The sequence below is a fragment of the Triticum aestivum genome, chromosome 3B (assembly GCF_018294505.1).
Source record: "Triticum aestivum cultivar Chinese Spring chromosome 3B, IWGSC CS RefSeq v2.1, whole genome shotgun sequence".
In the NCBI taxonomy this organism is placed as follows: Eukaryota; Viridiplantae; Streptophyta; class Magnoliopsida; order Poales; family Poaceae; genus Triticum; species Triticum aestivum.
The window spans coordinates 569405839-569427054 of NC_057801.1; positions in this window are offsets into that span (position 1 = coordinate 569405839).

Sequence of the window (21216 nt, forward strand, 5' to 3'; positions counted from 1 at the left end):
GCACTTCCTTGCGTGCGAAGATGTAGCTGGTGGGTCCCAGCAGTCAGGGGACGAATCATTTTTTTGCCCGGACGCACTTCCTTGTGTCCGAAATGTAGCTGGTGGGTCCCAGCAGTCAGGGGGGTGAATCGTTTTTTTGCCCGGACGCACTTCCTTGCGTGCGAAGATGTAGCTGGTGGGTCCCAGCAGTCAGGGGGAAACATTTTTTTTGCGAAATACAGTGGCCCGTCCGGTGGGTCCCAGCTGTCAGGTGGAGGAATAATTATTTTCCGTGTAATAAGGAGGCACTTCCTTGCTGCGGCCGTGGACCCATCTATCAGCCTCTCCACGTACAGTCCATGTCCGATGGAAGTCGTTCCTTGACCACGTTGACCATGCCGCGCCGAGAGCACCACGGCGGTGGACGACGGCGAGGCCTAGGATGGGGACGATGGGGAGCCAGGGAATATGCAGCAGTGGAAGCCAGCGCGGAGAGGAGTACGAGGGTTCACTGGTTCGGGTGCGGTGTGAGGCTGCCGTCGCCGCATGGCCTGGCCAGCGGTGGGAATAGTAGGGGGCGGTGAGGCCTCCGCGGCAGCACAGCCGGCCACGGGAGGCAGGAGCATGCGGCACGACCGGCGCTGGTTTGGGCGGCTGGAGCAAGAAGACCAGAGGTTGAAGAAGCAATATGGCCGTTGGATGGACATCGTACGATCAGTGCAGCTAGAATCGTTTATATTGACTAAGTTGACAAAGCCCTTGTTTTTTTGAGCAAAGACAAAGCCCTTGGTACGCGTCAACTTAGTAGGCCCACAACTCGGATTTGGTAGAGAACATATAGCCCATTTGCGATTTGTAAGAATGTACAACCCATTTTTTAATTCTAATGGAATTTACTACAACCCATTTACAGTTTTTTAAAAGTACAACCCAACTTCTAGCTAGGACAACGATTAATAATTTCAAACAACCGCTCAAAACAGAATTCAAAAATAATTCCCACATTTTGATGGGATCCAAAATATTTTTATCCAAAATTTCTACTCAGGTTAAATATAATTTCAAAATAAAGTTGTATTACGTTAAAATCCAACAAAATATTGCGCGCGCAACAAGTAATGAAATTAAAATTTTCAAATTCCAAAAATAATATATTTTTTAAACTAATTACGTGTTTGGTGCATAGTTACTGCCCAGTTATTATAATTACATCCCATTTATTATTTCTTAAAGTCCATTTTCTTGGTAATCCTAATGCATAACTCCTAGGAAAGTTTGCAGCCCAGCGGGGCGGAGAATAACAAGTTGACCCTGATATTGTGTACAACTGTCGGCCCAGTTGCATTGCTGATGTTGAAAAAAGGCCTGTGTAGTATAGTACAACCTAACATGGTTACTCAACCCACATTCAGCGACGCCGGAAAGGCCCAAACAAGGCTTCTGTACAACTTTTTGAAGTCACTGAGCTCAATTAATAACTTAAGAAAAAATTTAGATTACAGTGGAACCTAATTAAAAGCTGTCACGTGCAAATAAATAATTCAATGGGTCCCACTTGTGCGTGGTTGTGTGTGCGCGCGCGTGTGTGTGTGTGTGTGAGAGAGAGAGAGATAGATAGATAGATAGATAGAGAGAGAGAGATAGAGAGAGAGACCCATCGGTCGATGCTCGTAAATACATCTTTCAGCCATATGCATTGCTGATGCTCAGTAAAAACTTATATAGTTGATACAATCATATAGAACATCATAGCACACTGAACTTGCATACAAAAATTTCATGCAGGCGGCACAATCAGGATGGAAGCAGTGGATCGCTACGAGAAGGGCTATGTTGAAACCAACGAAGTCATACATAACAGTTCATCGTCTTTATCAATGACGGGGAAATATCTTGAATGTTGTGCAAAGAAAACAGATAGACAACACAATAAGTTCTGCTAGCACATTAAGTTGACGTACAACCCTTTCTAAAAAAAGGTTCATGTACAAAATTAGAACAGGTCACAATCAAATGTACTGGCATATCAGTGCTTCACATCCATAGCTCAGATTTAACTAGTATCTAACAAGATTCAGTTGTTACCTCAAATTAGAGCACATCCAGGCAGCCAGCCCTGCCTCTTCTCCCAAAGAAGTAGTGGCCTCCGCCGCACGATGGAGTAGGCCCTGTGCCATCCATCGTTCCGAGCAACCCGGGGAAAGTCTGACGTTGACTCCTGTAATGGACGTCGTCGACGGACCCTGGCACCAGTGGCGGCGGCAGGACTTCGATTGATGGATTGACCACTTCTTCGACATGCACGAACACTCGATACAGGTACATCCCTAACATGGTCCGCGACGGCCTTGGTGGCGAAGAATAGTACAACCCCGGTTCCTCCACCGGTATCTCAACACCAATCACCTTCGGTATGGTGGACGGCTTCTTCATCCATGCCATAACCGTCAGAGCCCAGCTGTCTGGAGGAACAAACATACTTACGAGCTCACCTCCAAGGTCGTTGATAAGCTCGTTCATGGACTCGCTGTTCCAAGCACGTCGAGGCATGCCGTGGAAGGTAAGCTTTGTTAAAAACTCAAGCTCAGAGGGCACCGAACCCCATCCTGGGTGCCACCGATCAAAGCTCACCAGCGCGCCATCACAGAACAAACGCCGGGAAGATTCGAGCAGACGACTGCAGTTGAAAGTTGTCCAGAACCTGACGAAGAAATCAGCCGGTGGCGGACAGACTTCGACGAGCAAGTAACTTATTTGGATGCCGTGCGCAATGCCAAGAGCTTTGACAAGGTCGTCCGGCGAGATAGGAGGTCGGTCGCTGTTGATGATTACCATCAGCACTTTGCCGACAAACTGGTCGTCAAGCGCCGCCATGCCACTATTGAGCGACAACACGCAACGACCGAAGGCAGGACGGACCTCAGGATCTTCGGCTCGGAGAGCCGCGTTGACCGTCAACATGATATTGCGCTTGAGTACAAGGAGTATAGGAGGGGGATTTGGGGGAACTGGAGTAGGAATCGAGATTCCAGAGGTGGGGGAGGGGAGGGAGACTGGGGATGAAAAGGTAGTATGAGTTTCGAGCACGCGCCAATATGCTCTCGGCGCGCAAGCGCACGAAAACACCGGTGGCACCCACATGTCGGCCTAAGAGTCCTTATTCTTTCTTTTTTGGAGAGCCCGGACTTTTTTAGGATCTTTTGAGAGCCCGGCCTAAGAGTCATAATTGACCTGTTTGGCATTGCGTTACTACTCGGCCCATATTCAATGACACCTCACTGGCCCAAACAAGTGTACATCATCGAAAAGACACTGAGCTCAAATTATATAACTTGAAAAAAGGAGATATACTCTGCACACTGGAGAATGGTGATGCCCTCATTTAGCCCACCAGTAGTTCGAGACAATAAACAGTTTGAAACAACAATATATACAACATTCAAACACTGACTAGAGACTACTACTGACATAAACAGCAAGACATCATAGTTCATAAGAAGTCGTGCTACACCGACAAAACGCACCCATCTGCAGCGCTCAGACTCTCGTGATCCAGACGAGAATGGCATTCTAAACAGAAGCAACTATTACATAGTAAGAGTGACATAGACGAGGATGACAAAATGACAAGGAATATTCATAACAAAAGAAAGAACTACCCATCCAGAACTAGCAGCAAAGACAACAAAGTCATTCGAAGAGATGATCCAACATCATCATAATTTGTAGCCCCGCTTCAGCGACCAGTGATCCGGAGACACCAGTACTCCACCCTTTCGATGCAATAGCCCAATTACCTATCAACCTGAAGGCTTGAACCACATCACTGCCTATCGTAATTGAGACATCCAAGGATCAAAGTTAATCCGGATGCCTTTGTCATTCTCACCTTCTTTTGGCTGCAGGCTGTATGATTGACAATCAGGGGAGTTTGCTCCCGAACTCCTAGGGCTCGCTGTGTAGACACGTTTTCCATAGCAAACAGAGCCTCTCTGCCATCAAGGTCCTTGCCAACGGTGATCTCCTGGTTAATCGGATAATTGAGTCCGAGAAACAGAGAGTGTGAACCAAGGCTGTTTACCCGCCTCCAACTAAAAAATCCTGATGGCCCCAACAAGGTGGTATCCTGCTCATAGACGTAACAGCCACTATCCGGATACTCACGTATTTCATGGTGCTTGTATATAGTGGGGTTTTTGCAATATAAATTTTCCGGCTCATGTGTCCGAATGATCATCAGTCTTTTGTCGTTGTCTGATCGAGCGAGGAACTAGTTGTGCTTCCCTGTTTTTGGCAAAGGTGGTGTGATTACAAAGGGCAGTAACTGTAGGGACACTGCATCATATAAAAAAGGACAGACATTGTTAATGTAAGATCAGCATTGTTCAGAGTATGAGTAGGATAATGCAAGAAACAACATTGATATGTCCCTGTTGGAACTGGGAGGAAAATACAGGGAAATGTATACTGGATTCGAAAATATAGAAGTGCCATGCATGGTTATACTCATGTTATCTCGCAATCGATTCTTCACAGGAAACTACCATGTACCATGTCATGCATGTTATGTAATCATGTTCTGTCCTCACAAACAAATTCTTCAAGGTAACTAACAGACCATGCATTGTTATATACTCGTGTTCTGTGGGCGAAAAAATTGTGAGGATATTATTCTAGCCATTGATTGCTGAAGGGCGAATATAGGTATGTACACATGGTAAGCATTGCAGGATTTCACTACTTCCAAATATAGAGTTCTCCATATGCACATTTACTTCCCTAATGTATGGTTAGATGAAACCAACAGTGTGGTGCATGTTTCTACATCATGAAAATGAGGAAAACTAACATGGCCATTGATACACACTCATATTTAGTAGTAGCATATAGATTACTGTAAAATAAGGATAATATCCATATATTCCTAACCGTTTGATTATTCAGGGTACAAATTGGCTGTAATGACATGGTCACAATCGCATGAATTAACTCATTCCAAATATAGCTGATTTACGGCGTCTCTAATACATTGCCATAGTTCTACTCAAATTCTGCTCAAACAGGGATATGCCAATCATCACAAAAAGTTCAAACAGTCTCATGGCGTCATCATTAACATGAGACGGAAACAACTTACACGCGCCGTCCTAGCAATACGTGGTGCCATCTGCTTTGTCGATCGCGTAGATGATGCCATTGTGTTCAATAGCATCACAGAAGTGTGTATCAGCTTTGACGATGATCCACTGCGAGCTGGGTTCTCTCCAGCTAAAGAAGGCACTGACGCAAGGATAGGCGAGTCCGCGGTCGAACAAGGCAATTAGCTTGAAGTCTGCGTAATTCGCATGTCGTGTGGGCACTTGGAAGATTACAATCTTCTGCAAAACAAGGTCCGTCCAACTGACGTGGTAATCTAGATGACTTGGACCGCGATGGTAATACTCTATATAATCCAATGGAGGAAGGATAATCTCATGGGAGGTCTGGAAGTTCACAAGCACCAACTTTTTACCGTCTCCTCTAAAGGCAGCCATCCAGTGGGAGTTCATGCCGACCTAGTACATACCTGCCAAGAAGTTTTGGGAGATGGTGATCGGATCGATGTCGAGGGAAATGATGTACGGTCACCCACTACATACCTGCAAAGAAGTTTAGGCTAATGGAGATCGGATTGAAGTCGAGGGGCATCATGTACACCTCCGTATCAAGGTGAGCCAATCTAATACCAGATAGCAGCAAGTAGGGTGTCTTGAAAAGCTTAGGCCTCGCTTCGATGATGGCCGTGTGCATGTCCCTCGAGCATGCAGCCAGCCACAGGGCGCTCAACATATCCATACACGAACAACAGAGGTCGAGGATGTCACCGGGGAGATTGCTCCAATCACGGCTTATATGTATGCTGCGCGATTCGCGTTTTGCCATGGTGGATTTTGAAAGGTGGGGGTTTTGGGGGGCTTGATTTACGGGGGAGAAGGCTGTCGGTGCTGGAGCGGCTAGCGAGGGAATAGTGGTACTGGGGGAGGCGAGTGAGGCGACGGTACACGGGGGCACAGTGAGATGGAGACGGAGACAGAGAAGGAGATGGAGAAGGAGATGGAGATGGAGTGGTGCTATGGGAGCGGAGAGGGAGACGAGGCGAGGTGCCAATGTGTTGTACATCGGCAGTGACAGACTGCATAGTGCACAGGGTGAGGCTGACTTTGGTAACCCGAAAACGGCGCCTGGACTAGTGTCAGGCGCAGGGTGTTGTCACTTCACTGTGAGGACCGTGTTGACACACGAACACGTCACATGTACCCTCGACGCTGGGGGTGATGCACCGCAGCTCACGTCGAAGGAGACCCGACCGACAGCGCCATACGCAAGACAGTCGACGGGCGCTTTTGCAGACCCAAAAACCCCACACCCCCGGGAGGGACCCTATCAGGGAGTGCGGCGGCTATGGGCTGCCCTAGGTCGATTCGCTCGCCCCTAGAGCCTCGAGATTCGCAGCTCTCAAACACAAAGAACAGCGAAGAACGAGAGAGAAAAACGGTGGAGAGATAAAACGCAGATGAAAAAGTAGTATATTGATTTGTTCGATTGTGTGTTGTTCAATCGGCCGTCACCCCCAACATATATAAGAGGCGGCTGGACTTCCCGTACAAGTAAAGGATTCATCTAGGCTTTCCTTACAAGAAAAATTACATCAATTCGCGTCCTAGAGTCCTAGTTCTATTCCAACTCGGATTCAGTCTGAATCTGGCCCAAACTCTGTCTTCCTTCTTGCACGGGCCGCCGAGCTTGCATATTATCTCTAATCAAGACGGCCCAAATATCAAACTTGTGCGCCTCGATGATACGAACAACTCTCATGTTGATTACTTTTTCAAATAAGGCCATCTTGAAGACTCTTCGAGGTCATCTTTACCTTCCAGTCGGACTCGGTCTTGCAGTAGACTGGATTATCCGAGTCTCGTAGTGAACTTGTAGGCCATATACTATCTTTAATGATGATGACTCCAAAACCAAATTTTACCGTCTTGATGATATGCATAACTTCTGTATTGAACACTTCTTCATCCGAGGTCATCTTGATAAACTTTCGGGCACATGTTCAGTTTCACTCGGATTCGAGCTCATCCACTCGGATATTAGAGACTTTCACTCGGACCATCCGACTCGACCTTTTCACTCGGAAAACAATCTTTCACTCAGATGACTATATTCTCACTCGGAAGACAAACTTTTACTCGATCGATAAGTTTTCACTCGACCTTTTACTCGATCGTTAGGTTTTCACTCAACCTTTTACTCGATCGGTAGGTTTTCACTCGACCTTTTACTCGATCGTTAGGTTTTCACTCGACCTTTTACTCGATCGGTAGGTTTTCACGAACTTTTACTCGATCGGTAGGTTTTCACTCGACCTTTTACTCGATCGGTAAGTTTTCACTCGACCTTTTACTCGATCGGTAGGTTTTCACTCGGATGGTAAAAATTTCCACTCGGATTTCCCGACTGAAAAGACAGCCTGATCTTGATTTGCCTCTCCAGGTTGCACATGACCTTGAATTGAGACAAATTGTATATGAAAATCAATCGGCTCGACGAGACGAAACTTTTTCATGTTGAAGGTTTTTCCATTCAAGGCCATCCAGAAGGCCGAATTGCTCACGGATTGTATCAGACACTCATTAACATGTGTCTGGTGTCGAGTGTAATATTTTGGTCTTTGGTAGGGCTGGTCTGTATTGCTTGTAACTTTTGCATACAAACTCGGATTAAGATGATTTATATATCTAAATTGATTGCTTCGACGAGACAAAGACAATTCCTTTAGAGTACTCCTTCATCCGAGGTCGTCTTGAAGGCATGATCGGCCGAAAACCACTCGGAATATTGAATTCTGCCACTCGGAATATAATTTCGGCCCCTAAGATGGAGTCGGACGATGATAACCTAAACATCAAAGTTGTTCCACTCGGTGATGTGAAACTTTTCATGCTGAAAACCCTTTCACTCTGTATCTTGCCAAAATCAGGCGTCAACACATGCCCCCCTGTTTTTCGGCAAAGTTTGCACGCCGAAAAATAATATGCATAGTGTTCGTTCTAAGGACGATGTCAACACTCCATCGGCCATTTATTTTCCTCAGGGCGATAATTATGTATTGGCCATGTTTGTGCTAAGGGCGATAGTCGTATATCGGCCATTGCCTACTCAGGCTTCCTGCCACACACTCGGGTGGTACTTCTTCAAATATTTTCCGTTGAGAGCTCGGGGTAACAATGCCCCTTGTATTGATTCCACCAAATATGAATTTCCGGGAACAACTCTTGTAATCCTAAAAGGACCTTCCCAACTTGGAGACCACTTCCCGAATTTTCTATCTCTTGAACCAAACGGCAGAATCACTTTCCAGACGAGATCACCAACTTGAAAATTCTTCAACTTAACTTTCTTATTGTAAGCTCTTGCAACTCTCAAGTTGTCTCTCTCTATGGACTTCAAAGCAACCAAACGTTTATCGGAAACTTCATCAATATTGTCCATCATCAAGTTATAAAAGTCTACTGCCGATAAATCATTTTGTTTGGCTATTCTCAAAGCATTCAAATTTACTTCCACAGGTAAAACGACCTCTTGACCATATACTAGCTCATATGGAGTTACCCTCGTAGCACCATGCCTTGAAATTCTATGTGCCCATAAAGCTTCAGACAACAACTCATGCCATCTCCTCGGATTATTCTCAATCTTCTTCTTGATGAGCTTGATTAAAATTTTATTGCTAGACTCGGCTTGTCCATTAGCTTGGGCATAATACGGAGATGAATTGAGCAACTTTATATTATAAGATTCGGCAAACTCCCTGACTTGGTGTGACATAAAAGATGAACCTTGATCCGTAGTTAACGTTTGAGGAACACCGAATCTATGAATAATGTGCTCGGTTATGAATTGAATTACCTCCGTATGTGTCATGTTCTTGAGAGGTACTGCTTTAGACCATTTAGTAAAGTAATCAGTTGCCACCAATACGAACCGATGCCCTTTTGAGGAAGATGGATGAATTTGCCCAATAAAGTCTAAACCCCATCCTCTAAAAGGCCACGGCTTGATAATAGGATGTAACATAGCAGCAGGAGCCAATTGAATATCACCAAACTTTTGACAAGCTTCACACCCCTTATAATATCTGAAACAATCATTAATCATAGTCAGCCAATAAAACCCAGCACGTCGCAATAACCATTTCATCTTGGGAGCCGACTGATGAGTGCCACAGATGCCTTCATGTACCTCTCCCATAGCAACCCTTGCCTGGTCCTCGTCCAAGCACTTTAGAAGAACATCATCGACCGTTCGGCAATAAAGACCATCATCTCTCATTGTATACTTGAAAGCCATATGCCGAACAGCCCTGTCCACTCTTTCACTCGGATTGCACAAGTAATCAATAATGGGCTTCCTCCAGTCGGAATTATCACCTGCACTAGAATTTTTGTTAATGGCCGAATCAGTGGGTTCAGGTTCGGGCTCTCCCATATTGGCAAGACAAGACATCGGCCTTTGAGAGATATGAAACATGCCATGATCAACATGATATCCAGATGCTTGCTGTGCCAACTCATTTGCTTTCCAGTTGTCATGTCTAGATATATGTGCAATGCTAAAACAATCCAAAGTAGAAATTATATCTAGACATTTATCAAGATAAACATTAAGTGATTCGTCCAAACACTGAAAGACTCTGGATATTTGCTGCACCACTAGTAACGAATCACCGTAAGCCTCAATATGTGTAACACCTATAGCAAGTAACATCTCTAAACCGAATAACAATGCTTCATATTCGGCTTGATTGTTTGTGCAAAAATATTCTAAACGGCATGAGGCTTCAAAAACAGCACCATGAGGAGATATATAAACAATACCAACACCTTGGCCATTGCTACAAACTGAACCATCAAAGTATAATATCCATGGCACTAATGAAACAAGGTTCATATCAACATCATGCTTGTCATCAATCCGATGTTCAACAATGAAATTAGCAACAATTTGGCCTTTCATGGATTTTAGAGATTCATAAGCCAAATCATATTCAATCAAAGCATAAGCCCACTTGCCAATCCTACCACTAAGAATTGGCCTATGCAACATGTACTTAATGACATCGGTTTGACAAGCTACTACACAAGCACTCGGCACTAAGTAATGTCTCAATTTTGTGCAAGCATAATATAAGCATAGACATAGTTTTTCAATAAATGTATACCTTGTCTCGGCGTCCAATAAGCGTCTACTCAAATATGTAATGGCATGCTCTTTTCCTTCAGTATCTTGAGTCAAAACAGCACCAATAACACCTTCCTCTGCTGCGATATAAAGCTTAAAAGGCTCTCTATGCTTGGATGCTTTCATCACCGGAGGAGTGCACAAATAATTCTTGATCATATCAAAGGCTTCTTGCTGTTTTGCCCCCCAAGTGAAATCAACATCATTCTTTAACCGAAGGATAGGAGTAAATGCATCAACTTTCCCTGACAGATTAGCTATGAACCTTCTCAAATAATTGACCTTGCCAAGGAACTTTTGCATATCTCTCTTGCATGTTGGAGCCTCCACTTTCTGTATGGCCTCTATCTTTTTGGGATCAATTTCGATGCCATCTTCATGAATAATGAAACCCAAAAATTTGCCAGCTCACATGCCGAATGCACACTTCAAAGGATTCATCTTCAGTCCATACTTTTTCATTCTTTCAAAAGCTAAACGCAAATCGGCCAAGTGAGATTCAAAAGCATCCGATTTGACAACAATATCATCAATATAAACTTCAAGTATGATACCGAGTAAATCATGAAAAATCAAATTCATAGCCCTTTGATATGTGGCTCCAGCACTTTTTAATCCGAATGTCATCACTGTCCACTCGAATAAACCAAGGAAACCAGGACATCGGAAAGCTGTTTTGTACATGTCCTCTTCAACCATAAAAATTTAATTGTATCCGGCATTACCATCTAGAAAGCTAATAACCTTATGTACAGAAGCATCATTAATAAGCATATCGGCTATTGGCATGGGATACTCATCTTTGGGTGTAGCCCTATTCAAATCTCTGAAGTCAATGCACACCCTCAACTTGCCGGATCCCTTCTTTTCCACTGGGACAATGTTAGAAATCCACTCGGCATACCTGCAAGGTCGAATGAAATTAGCTTCAAGCAGTCGACCGATCTCTTCCTTGATCCGGTCATATGTTTTCGAATTAAACTTTCTGGCCGACTGTTTATAAGGTCTAAAACCAGCCTTTATAGGCAACCGATGCCCCACTAGCTCTCGGCTCAACCTTGGCATTTCATGATATTCCTATGCAAAGCAACAAACATATTCTTTCAATAGCTCGATTAATTTAGCCTTACAATCGGCTTTCAATTTTTTTTACAACTGTCGGTCGACTGACTGATCCGTCTCCGATATCTACCTCTTCTAATGGATTGGCCGATGTAAAACCTTGTCCAAGTTTATCCATGTCATCCAACTCCTCAATAGATTCATACGTATCGTCCTCACTGGACCGATATTTTACAAGACGTTTTTGTAACCACTCGAAATTAGGATCCATTTAAACATATCATATCTTGGAGCCAATTGCATTCAGTCTGCTTTAAAGACACGGGCACAAAACCATTCTTGGTCGCGCTGAGAAAATCAAACTCTGATAAGTCACGTCCCATCAAGCAAGTAGCATTGGGATGTTGCCAATCCACCGATGCATCAGCCAAAGCAACACATGCCGAGTTATCCGCATGAATGACTTCCACTTCATCATCAACCCACTGAATCAAAAACTGGTGCATAGTGGATGGCACGCACTGGTTTGCATGAACCCAATCACGGCCTAGTATAACGTTGTAGTTACCTTGCACCTCAGCGACAAAGAATGCAGTAGCCAAAGTTTTGCTTCCGACTGTAAGCTCCACATACATCACACCTTTGGATTCAGTTCTCTCTTTGCCTTCAAACCGGTTGAGCACCATATTGGTCTTGATCAATTCTTCATCAGGCAAACCCAATTTCTTGAAGACCGAATAGGGCATAATATTTACCACAGCACCACCATCAACAAGCATTCGACTGAGTGGCGATCCATTGATATGTCCTCTGAGATACAACGGTTTCGAATGTGTTACTGGTTCTTTTGGCTTCTCGAATATTGCATTTTTAGGGCCAAAATCCAGTTGAGCCACTTCCCCTTCCTCATCTACAGCATGAAACTCAGCAGGTAAGTAATATACCATATTGATATCCATGCCTTCATGGACCGGTGTAGACTCATAGTCCAACATATCTGTCTCTTCTTCAAGTGGATCGACCGATTCTGAAATCTGGTCGAGTGAAGGAGAAGTAAGAAGTGTTGCAGACGATGTAATAGCTGTCGCATCGTCCTCCTTGGGTGGTGTAGGCACTTCTGTGATAGATGTAGAAACTGATGTATCTTGTATTTGTTTAGGCCTCCACACTTGTTTTGCTGGAACCATGGGCCGAGTGTCATTGAACAACTTATCCCTTTGCTTCTCGGCATCCTGCTCTGCCATCTCTTGACTCCTTAACCTCTGTAGTTTCCTCTTCTGTGGCTTTGTTAGCCCTGGAGGACACCACTTTGGTCGAGTGTATTTAGCATCTCTCACTTTTACTTGGCTGGTGCTTGCTTCATGGTCATTAGCTGAGTGCTTTGGCGCGATAGCAAGTATCGGCTCAGTCGAGTGGTTATGCAAAGTCGGCTGCTGTATGGGGAATGTTTTGGTGCCCAAGATAAGTGAGTCGACATCCATTTTCTCCTTGCCTTATCCCGACTCAACTGCTGCAACACTTGGTGACTTAACACGCCATTCTTTTCGACTTTCCAGATTCATGAAATTTCCATTCGGGCACACCTTTTTACTCAGATGGAATCCACTCGGATGGGCGTCACTCTGATGGAATCCACTCGGATGGAACTCACTCGGATGGATTTCACTCGGGTGAAATCTACCGATCCATATTTTCTCATTTGGATAGCTTCCACCTGGGTGCATTCTTACACTAGGATAGTTTCCACTTGGTCGCATATGTTGACCAGCCGACTGATAGTCACCAATGTTCAGTCGGCCATTATATGAGTAATCAAGTCGATTCCACACAGATTGCCTCTGCTCTTCTAAAAACTGTGCCCTTGGTCCACTCGGTTTCACATACTGACTGAATATATCATCTGATGGTGACCTTGGTCGTTTCAAGTATGATGGCCGGTTAGAGCTGGAACCAGCCGACTGATTAGCATATTTGGACAACAACATATCAAAAGTTGGCTTGATCCGCTTGCGTTGTACTTTAGCTTCATTCCTCTTCCATTTGCCAACTTCTGGATTCTTGGGCTTGACAAATTTAACTTGAGTGTCCTGCTGCACCTGTGTTTGCCCCCCGAGTGTAGGATTCTTGATGGTGATCTTGATCACTTCCTTGCCATCGGGTTGCTTATCAAGCACAACATGTCTCCCCAAAACCTTGTCGCCCTCCTTGTCTTTCCTGGGCTCACCAACAATGACATTAGCTTTATTAGCAGATTCGGCTACCTCCGGCCGAATGAGCAGCTTCTTCCCTTCTAAATCCATGGTGTTCATTGGAAAGGGCTGTTTATCAACTTGCATCTCAGAAAAGTTCAATCGTCCGTCATTAATGACCGATTGTATCTGTCGTCGAAAAACATTGCAATCGTTAGTAGCATGAGAAAAAGAATTATGATATTTGCAATAAGCACGCCGTTTCAGCTCTTCAAATGGCGGTAAAGTATGAGATATTCTAATAATCTTAGCCTGCAGCAAAGCATTAAATATTCAATCACACTTAGCAATGTTAAAAGTAAACTTCATATCTTCATCACGATTCTTATGAATCGGTTTCAGATCATTGCAAGTAAAGGGTTTGGCTTTAGATGGCCAAACAAATTCAGTAGCAAAAACATCACCCTCATCATCCGAGTGATCACTATCATATTCCACCATATTCATCTTTAGACGATCGGCTTTGTGTCTATGCACTTCTTTGAGATCTTTGCTTCGGCTTTCCTGAGCCAAAGCCCTTTGTAAGACTTGGTTAATATTTAAGAACTCATAGCCTTCTAACATTTCTCTAATGGGAGTTCTCAAACCACTCAGCACTAGGTCTGCCAAGTCTCTCTCGGTTATCACCAAACTAAAACATCGGTTTTTTTCTCTGAATCTCTTGACGTAATCGGAGACCGATTCATCATGCTTCTGTTTAACTGATGTTAGATGTGACAACTTGAGTTCATTGTCGCCGCTGTAAAAGTGGTCATGAAATTTCTGCTCTAGCTGCGACCAAACTCGAATGGAACCATGTGGTAAAGAAGAAAACCATGAAAATGCGGTACCAGTTAATGATAAAGGAAATAAACACACTTTCAACTCATTTAGTGAACCTGCTTCACCTAATTGTGCCAAGTATTGACTAACATGCTCCCATGTGGTTTTTGTTCCCTCTCCATTGAACTTAACAAAATCTGGAATTTTATATCCTGGAGGGCACTGGATGGCATCAAAGTACTCGGGGTACGACTTTTGGTAAATCCGATTCCAAGGTAACTCAACCCCAAAATTCTCTCGAAGCATCTTAGCCATCTCCTCTCTAAGATTAGCTAGACCATCATCCATAGTGGATGATGAAGCTTGTGTCAGTGGCATAGGAGGAGTATGATTACTAGCTGTAGGTAGGAATTGTGGCAGGCATGTCAACCCATAATTTGCTAGTGGTCGAGTGGTTGTAGCTGTAGGTAAGGTTGGGTTCGGCATTGCCACCGAACCTGGCATGCTCATAATAGGATTAATGGGTGCAGCCACAATCTGATTTGTTTGGGTAGGATAATAAGCCATCGGCACGGGAGGCACCGATGCAATAGGTAAAGCCTGATTAGGGTTTTGCACACTAGCAGCTACACCATCATTACCACTAGTCGATTGAGATGTATTCTTCTGAGCATTAGTATTTTCTATGAAAGTTTGATAGACTAGATTGTTACCATCAGCAATACGACTTTCAATCTTAGCCCACTGCTCAGGAGAAAAGGTAGTACTCACAAAAGGTTTAACCTGCTCGGCTTGAAGAGGAGGGAACTTGATTTCTTCAATCAGAGTGATGTTGCCTTGGCGGTCCTTCTTGAACTTTGCAAGGAACTCCTGCAAATCCTTCTCTTCGCGCGCCTTCTTGTACTCCTCATAGACTTGGTGATGATCAGCCGATATCTCATCAAGACTGGGCTTAATGATGTTATCAGCGTCTACCTCGGATGGCTTGGGAAGATCGGACATGGTGGACGATGATGATTGATCTTCGGATCCCCAGCGGAGTCGCCAAAAAGTGTGTTGAAACACGAACACGTCACGTGTACCCTTGACACCGGGGGTGATGCATCGCAGCTCACGTCGAAGGAGACCCGACCGACAACGCGATACACAAGACAGTCGACGGGCGGTTTTGCAGACCCGAAAACCCCACACCCCCGGGAGGGACCCCATCAGGGAGTGCGGCGGCTATGGGCTGCCCTAGGTCGATTCGCTCGCCCCTAGAGCCTCGAGATTTGCAGCTCTCAAACACGAAGAACAGCGAAGAACGAGAGAGAAAAACGATGGAGAGATAAAACGTAGATGAAAAAGTAGTATATTGATTTGTTCGATTGTGTGTTGTTCAATCGGCCGTCACCCCCAACATATATAAGAGGCGGATGGACTTCTCGTACAAGTAAAGGATTCATCTAGGCTTTCCTTACAAGAAAAATTACATCAATTCGCTTCCTAGAGTCCTAGTTCTATTCCAACTCGGATTCAGTCTGAATCTGGCCCAAACTCTGTCTTCCTTCTTGCGCAGGCTGCCGAGCTTGCATATGATCTCCGATCAAGACGGCCCAAATATCAAACTTGTGCGCCTCGATGATACGAACAACTCTCATGTTGATTACTTTTTCAAATAAGGCCATCTTGAATACTCTTCGAGGTCATCTTTACCTTCCAGTCGGACTCGGTCTTGCAGTAGACTGGATTATCCGAGTCTCGTAGTGAACTTGTAGGCCATATACTATCTTTAATCATGATGACTCCAAAACCAAATTTTACCGTCTTGATGATCTGCATAACTTCTGTATTGAACACTTCTTCATCCGAGGTCATCTTGATAAACTTTCGGGCACATGTTCAGTTTCACTCGGATTCGAGCTCATCCAGTCGGATATTAGAGACTTTCACTCGGACCATCCGACTCGACCTTTTCACTCGGAAAACAATCTTTCACTCGGATGACTACATTCTCACTCGGAAGACAAACTTTTACTCGATCGATAAGTTTTCACTCGACCTTTTACTCAATCGTTAGGTTTTCACTCAACCTTTTACTCGATCGGTAGGTTTTCACTTGACCTTTTACTCGATAGTTAGGTTTTCACTCGACCTTTTACTCGATCGGTAGGTTTTCACGAACTTTTACTTGATCGGTAGGTTTTCACTCGACCTTTTACTCGATCGGTAAGTTTTCACTCGACCTTTTACTCGATCGGTAGGTTTTCACTCGGATGGTAAAAATTTCCGCTCGGATTTCCCGACTGAAAAGACAACCTGATCTTGATTTGCCTCTCCAGGTTGCATATGACCTCAGATTGAGACAAATTGTATACGAAAATCGATCGGCTCGACGAGACGAAACTTTTTCATGTTGAAGGTTTTTCCATTGAAGGCCATACAGAAGGCTTAATTGCTCATGCATTGTATCAGACACTCATTAACATGTGTCTGGTGTCGAGCGTAATATTTTGGTCTTTGGTAGGGCTGGTCCGTATTGATTGTAACTTTTGCATACAAACTCAGATTAAGATGATTTAAATATCAAAATTGATTGCTTCGACGAGACAAATACAATTCCTTTAGAGTACTCCTTCATCCGAGGTCGTCTTGAAGGCATGATCGGCCGAAAACCACTCGGAATATTGAATTGTGCCACTCGGAATATAATTTCGGCCCCTAAGATGGAGTCAGATGATGATAACCTAAACATCAAAGTTGTTCCACTCGGTGATGTGAAACTTTTCATGCTGAAAACCCTTTCACTCTGTATCTTGCCAAAATCAGGCGTCAACAGACCGGATGAATAGTATTTTGACCATCAAGTGTATCACAGTTGTACTACTACTACTACTACTACTACTACTACTACTACTACTACTACTACTACTACTACTACTACTACTACTAGTAGTAGTAGTAGTAGTAATAGTAGTAGTAGGAACATGAGTACTCCAGTATTGTATAACGTAAATAGGTCTCCCATGCTAGCATGCCTGTTCACTTCATCGTTCAGGTATCATCCATATTACGAGCAGAACCAAATTCTCGTGCATGCCCAATCAACGCCCTACCGCGATGCATGAAGTGGTCGTTCTGGTGCATCAAGGATGGCATGCAGATTGTTCCACAGTTGAGAAGAGGAAAAATGGAAAGGTAGAATGCGGCAACAGAGGAAGAGAACGCTGGCTAACGAGTCTGGGAGGGGATCGAGCAATAAGTTAATGCTCCACGCCTAAAGGTTTTGGGAAAACCTGATTTTCATAAGGTGACTTATACTCACCTAAACGGAGGGAGTATTCCTTAACCAGAGAATGTTGTGTCTCCCACTCACACGCTCAAAAAAAAGAAGCTACGACACATTTTTTTATCTGTTTGCATAGGTCCCACCTATCAGGAAGGATGGGCACGTACATGAAAAGGTACGACTCATCAGTCTACCCGCATAGCCTTTTCGTTTAGTCTACCTAGCCGTCTAATCAACTGCCTGCACGCCACTTCTCCCATTTACTGCTCCATCAGGAACCGATTCTCCTCGGCTTCTTCACCTCCCCTTCGTCTTCATTTGCATCCAAACCCCACTATGTTCACATTGTTTTAACCTCTTTAAATAATCATCTACTACTTTAGTTAGACTAGCCATCTAATCCTAATTCTCCAAACCATAGCCCTCCGTTCCAGCGGTTCCAAATGGCGAAAGAGATCGAGATGCAGGTTTTTAGCTTCCAACATGTCCTCGTCGAAGGATCAATGTGCATAGTTGCCACCGTCACCGTCCACCGAAGGGTTGTTTGGCAGTGGATCAACAATGTATCCAACTCCCTCGAACAGGTATCGACGAGGGTCATCGATCTCGATGCAGAGTACACAGAGTGTGCCCCTCGGAAGATCCAGCGCGCCGCCGTCCTTCAATTGTGCCTCGAAGATGATGTTTTGGTGTACCACATCATACACTCGCCCTCCATACTAGGTGAGCTTCATGATTTCTTGTCTCGGGAGGACGTATACTTCTGTGGGGCAGCCATCGAAGGGGACAAACAGAAGCTAGAGCCGTACAACCTTGATTTGAAAAGCATCGCTAACCTACAAACCAGAATCAAAATTCCTGTAGAAGTTTGTGATAAACATACACCATCCCTATTCGACGTAGGAAAATTTGTGCTCGGTACAAATCTTCAGAAGGGTGACAAGACGGTGGCATTAAGGTTGTCTGGATGGGAGAATTATCCCTTGACGTATGAGCGGATAAAATATGCTGCCCTCGATGCCCGTGTGAGTTTTGAGATAGATGCAAGGTCCAAAGAGCTTGTTGCGAAGCCGTCTCCCACGGAGAATGAGAACAAGAAGAAGAAGAAGAAGAAGAAGAAGAAGAAGAAGAAGAAGAAGAAGAAGAAGAAGAAGAAGAAGAAGAAGAAGAAGAAGAAGAAGAAAAGGCTGCACCAGCAGGAGGGCATTATGGATGGATGAACTATTTCCTCTCCTGTAAAACAAAATTCCCTCTCGGTGTATATTGATATAGATGGACTATTTCGATGGTGTGCATGTCTTTGGAACAGAGTAGTAGCATGGGTCCGCTTGACTATAAGGAACTATTTATCCGCCTATATAGCTTTCTCTACTACTCCTTCCAGTGATCGGTATGGAGTGCATGTGTCCGTAGACATGACAACTTGTCCATGGAAGTTCAACTACGGCGACCATCATGTTTCATCTCGCGATTCCCGTGATGCCTCTCCAACCCACGGCACCACGCCCCCCCGACATGTGCCTCATCCCTCTCGGCCGCACCGCCCCTGTGCCTTTGTGTGCATGACATGTGGGCCACCTAAAATGCGGCGAGCATCAAGTTTTACCACAACCACACGTGATTCCCACGACGCCGCTCGAACCCATGACAACACACATCCCCCGACCTGCGGCTCACCCCTCTTGGACCCATTGCCCCTCTGCCTTCGGGAGCATTACATGTGGACTAGTCACCTATCGGGTCCACATGTTATTGACTCAAAGGCGCTGAAGCTCAGTCCCGACGGCCCTGTGAGGGAAATGTAACTCCTGCGCCAGGGCTTGTGGTGCTCCCGCAGCACGAACTTGTGCGAAACTCGAGATTTGTTTCTTTACTATACATGCACGCAACGATTTAATGGACATTGTAATCTCAACATGTGATGGGGAGCTCAAAATTTGAATTTGAAACTTATAAAACGAAAAGATTCAAAACAAATAAACTGGGAGAGAGGGAGTATATCATAGGATGTGTCGCATACAAAATAAGTCCCCTGGTTTGTCACCGCGAAGATGCGATTAGAAAGGAGCACAACATATTCCTACTCATACGGCAACAAATCGACCGCAGACATCATGGTCCGCCTTTGACGGCCATGTGCAAGGTTCATGCTATCTTATTCAATCTCACAGTGGTTCCATCGTACCAATTCATGCGGTGGCCCATTGCATGGCTGATCCCAATGCTGGACAAAGGTTCTATGGGAACGGTGTCACCGTTGTCAATGTTGTGCAAATTGATGTTGGTACCCTCCCGTACATATGCAAGCCAATCTTCACTCGCACCGAGCCTAACCTGTGAAATAGTGGACAGGGGGAGAATTTGGAAATGGACACAGAAGTAGTCTTTAGAATGCATTTACTACATGATCAAACTCATCTTACCTGCTCATCGGAGGAAATCCGAGTGCCCCTCAACGTCGGCATCTCAAGGGGTGTCAACTTGCAACTACGGCCATGCCGCGCTGGAGAGACCCCCAAGGAAATATCCTCGTGCGTTCCACAGAACATCAAGATGCATTCGTATGAGTAGTTTATCTTGTGAGAGAAAAGGATGAACGAGGGAAGGCCTCTAGAGATAGAGATGGACACTACTACTACCAATGTGCTAGCCCGTGCATTGCAATGGAACCAAAGTAGTAGAATAATACTTGTTCACGTGCTTGAAATATAAACACTCTAGTTTTGATAGACATGTGTCAGCAAACATGACAGCTTGTCCATGGAAGTTGAACCACGGCGACCATCATGTTTCTTGTTTCTACCACTACCACACCCACACGCGATTCCCACGATGCCACTCCAACCCACGGCACGACGTCCCCCGACGTGGACATGGATCCTCTGACGTGGCTATCACTACCTTGCCCTGCCTTTCCTTCGCTGACAGGTGGGCCAGCCGCATTTAAGGTCCGCATGTCATTGACTCATAGGCCGGGCACTAAGCCACTGAAGTTTGGTCCCGTGGGCCCCGAGAGGGAAATGTAACTCTTGCGGCAGGCCTTGTGGTGCTTCCGCGGTACGAGCTCATGCCAAAACTGGAATTTGTTTCTTACTACTACCAACTAGTACTAGTAAGGTACACGTGCATTGCACGCATGAGATTCTGGTGGTTTGTGCATTATGCTTCTACATGTGGAGTTTTCTGGATTCTAACATGTGGTAAAATCTGGTGGAATGTAAGGTTAGGCAAGTTTGATTAACTTAGGTGAGTGTTTGGTTCAAGCCACACCTTAGGCAAGACACACTAAGGCCCCACATGACATACACACAAAAAATGTGGCAAGATTCCCTTAGGCTTGCCAACTTGTGGCTCTCATTTTGAAGAACTAATAACTTTGCCTAAGCTTAGTTGTGGCAAAGTTAGTCATGAATTAAGGGGCTGTTTGGTTCCTAGCCACAACTTGCCACACTTTGCCACACCTAACCTTAGGCAAGTTTGACCAAGTTAGGCAGGTGTTTGGTTCTAGCCACACCTAAGGGAAGGATTTTTTTATGAGCAGTGAGCCCCACATGTCATAGACATAAAAAGTGTGGCAAGATTCCCTTAGGCAAGCCAAAGTGTGGCTAACAA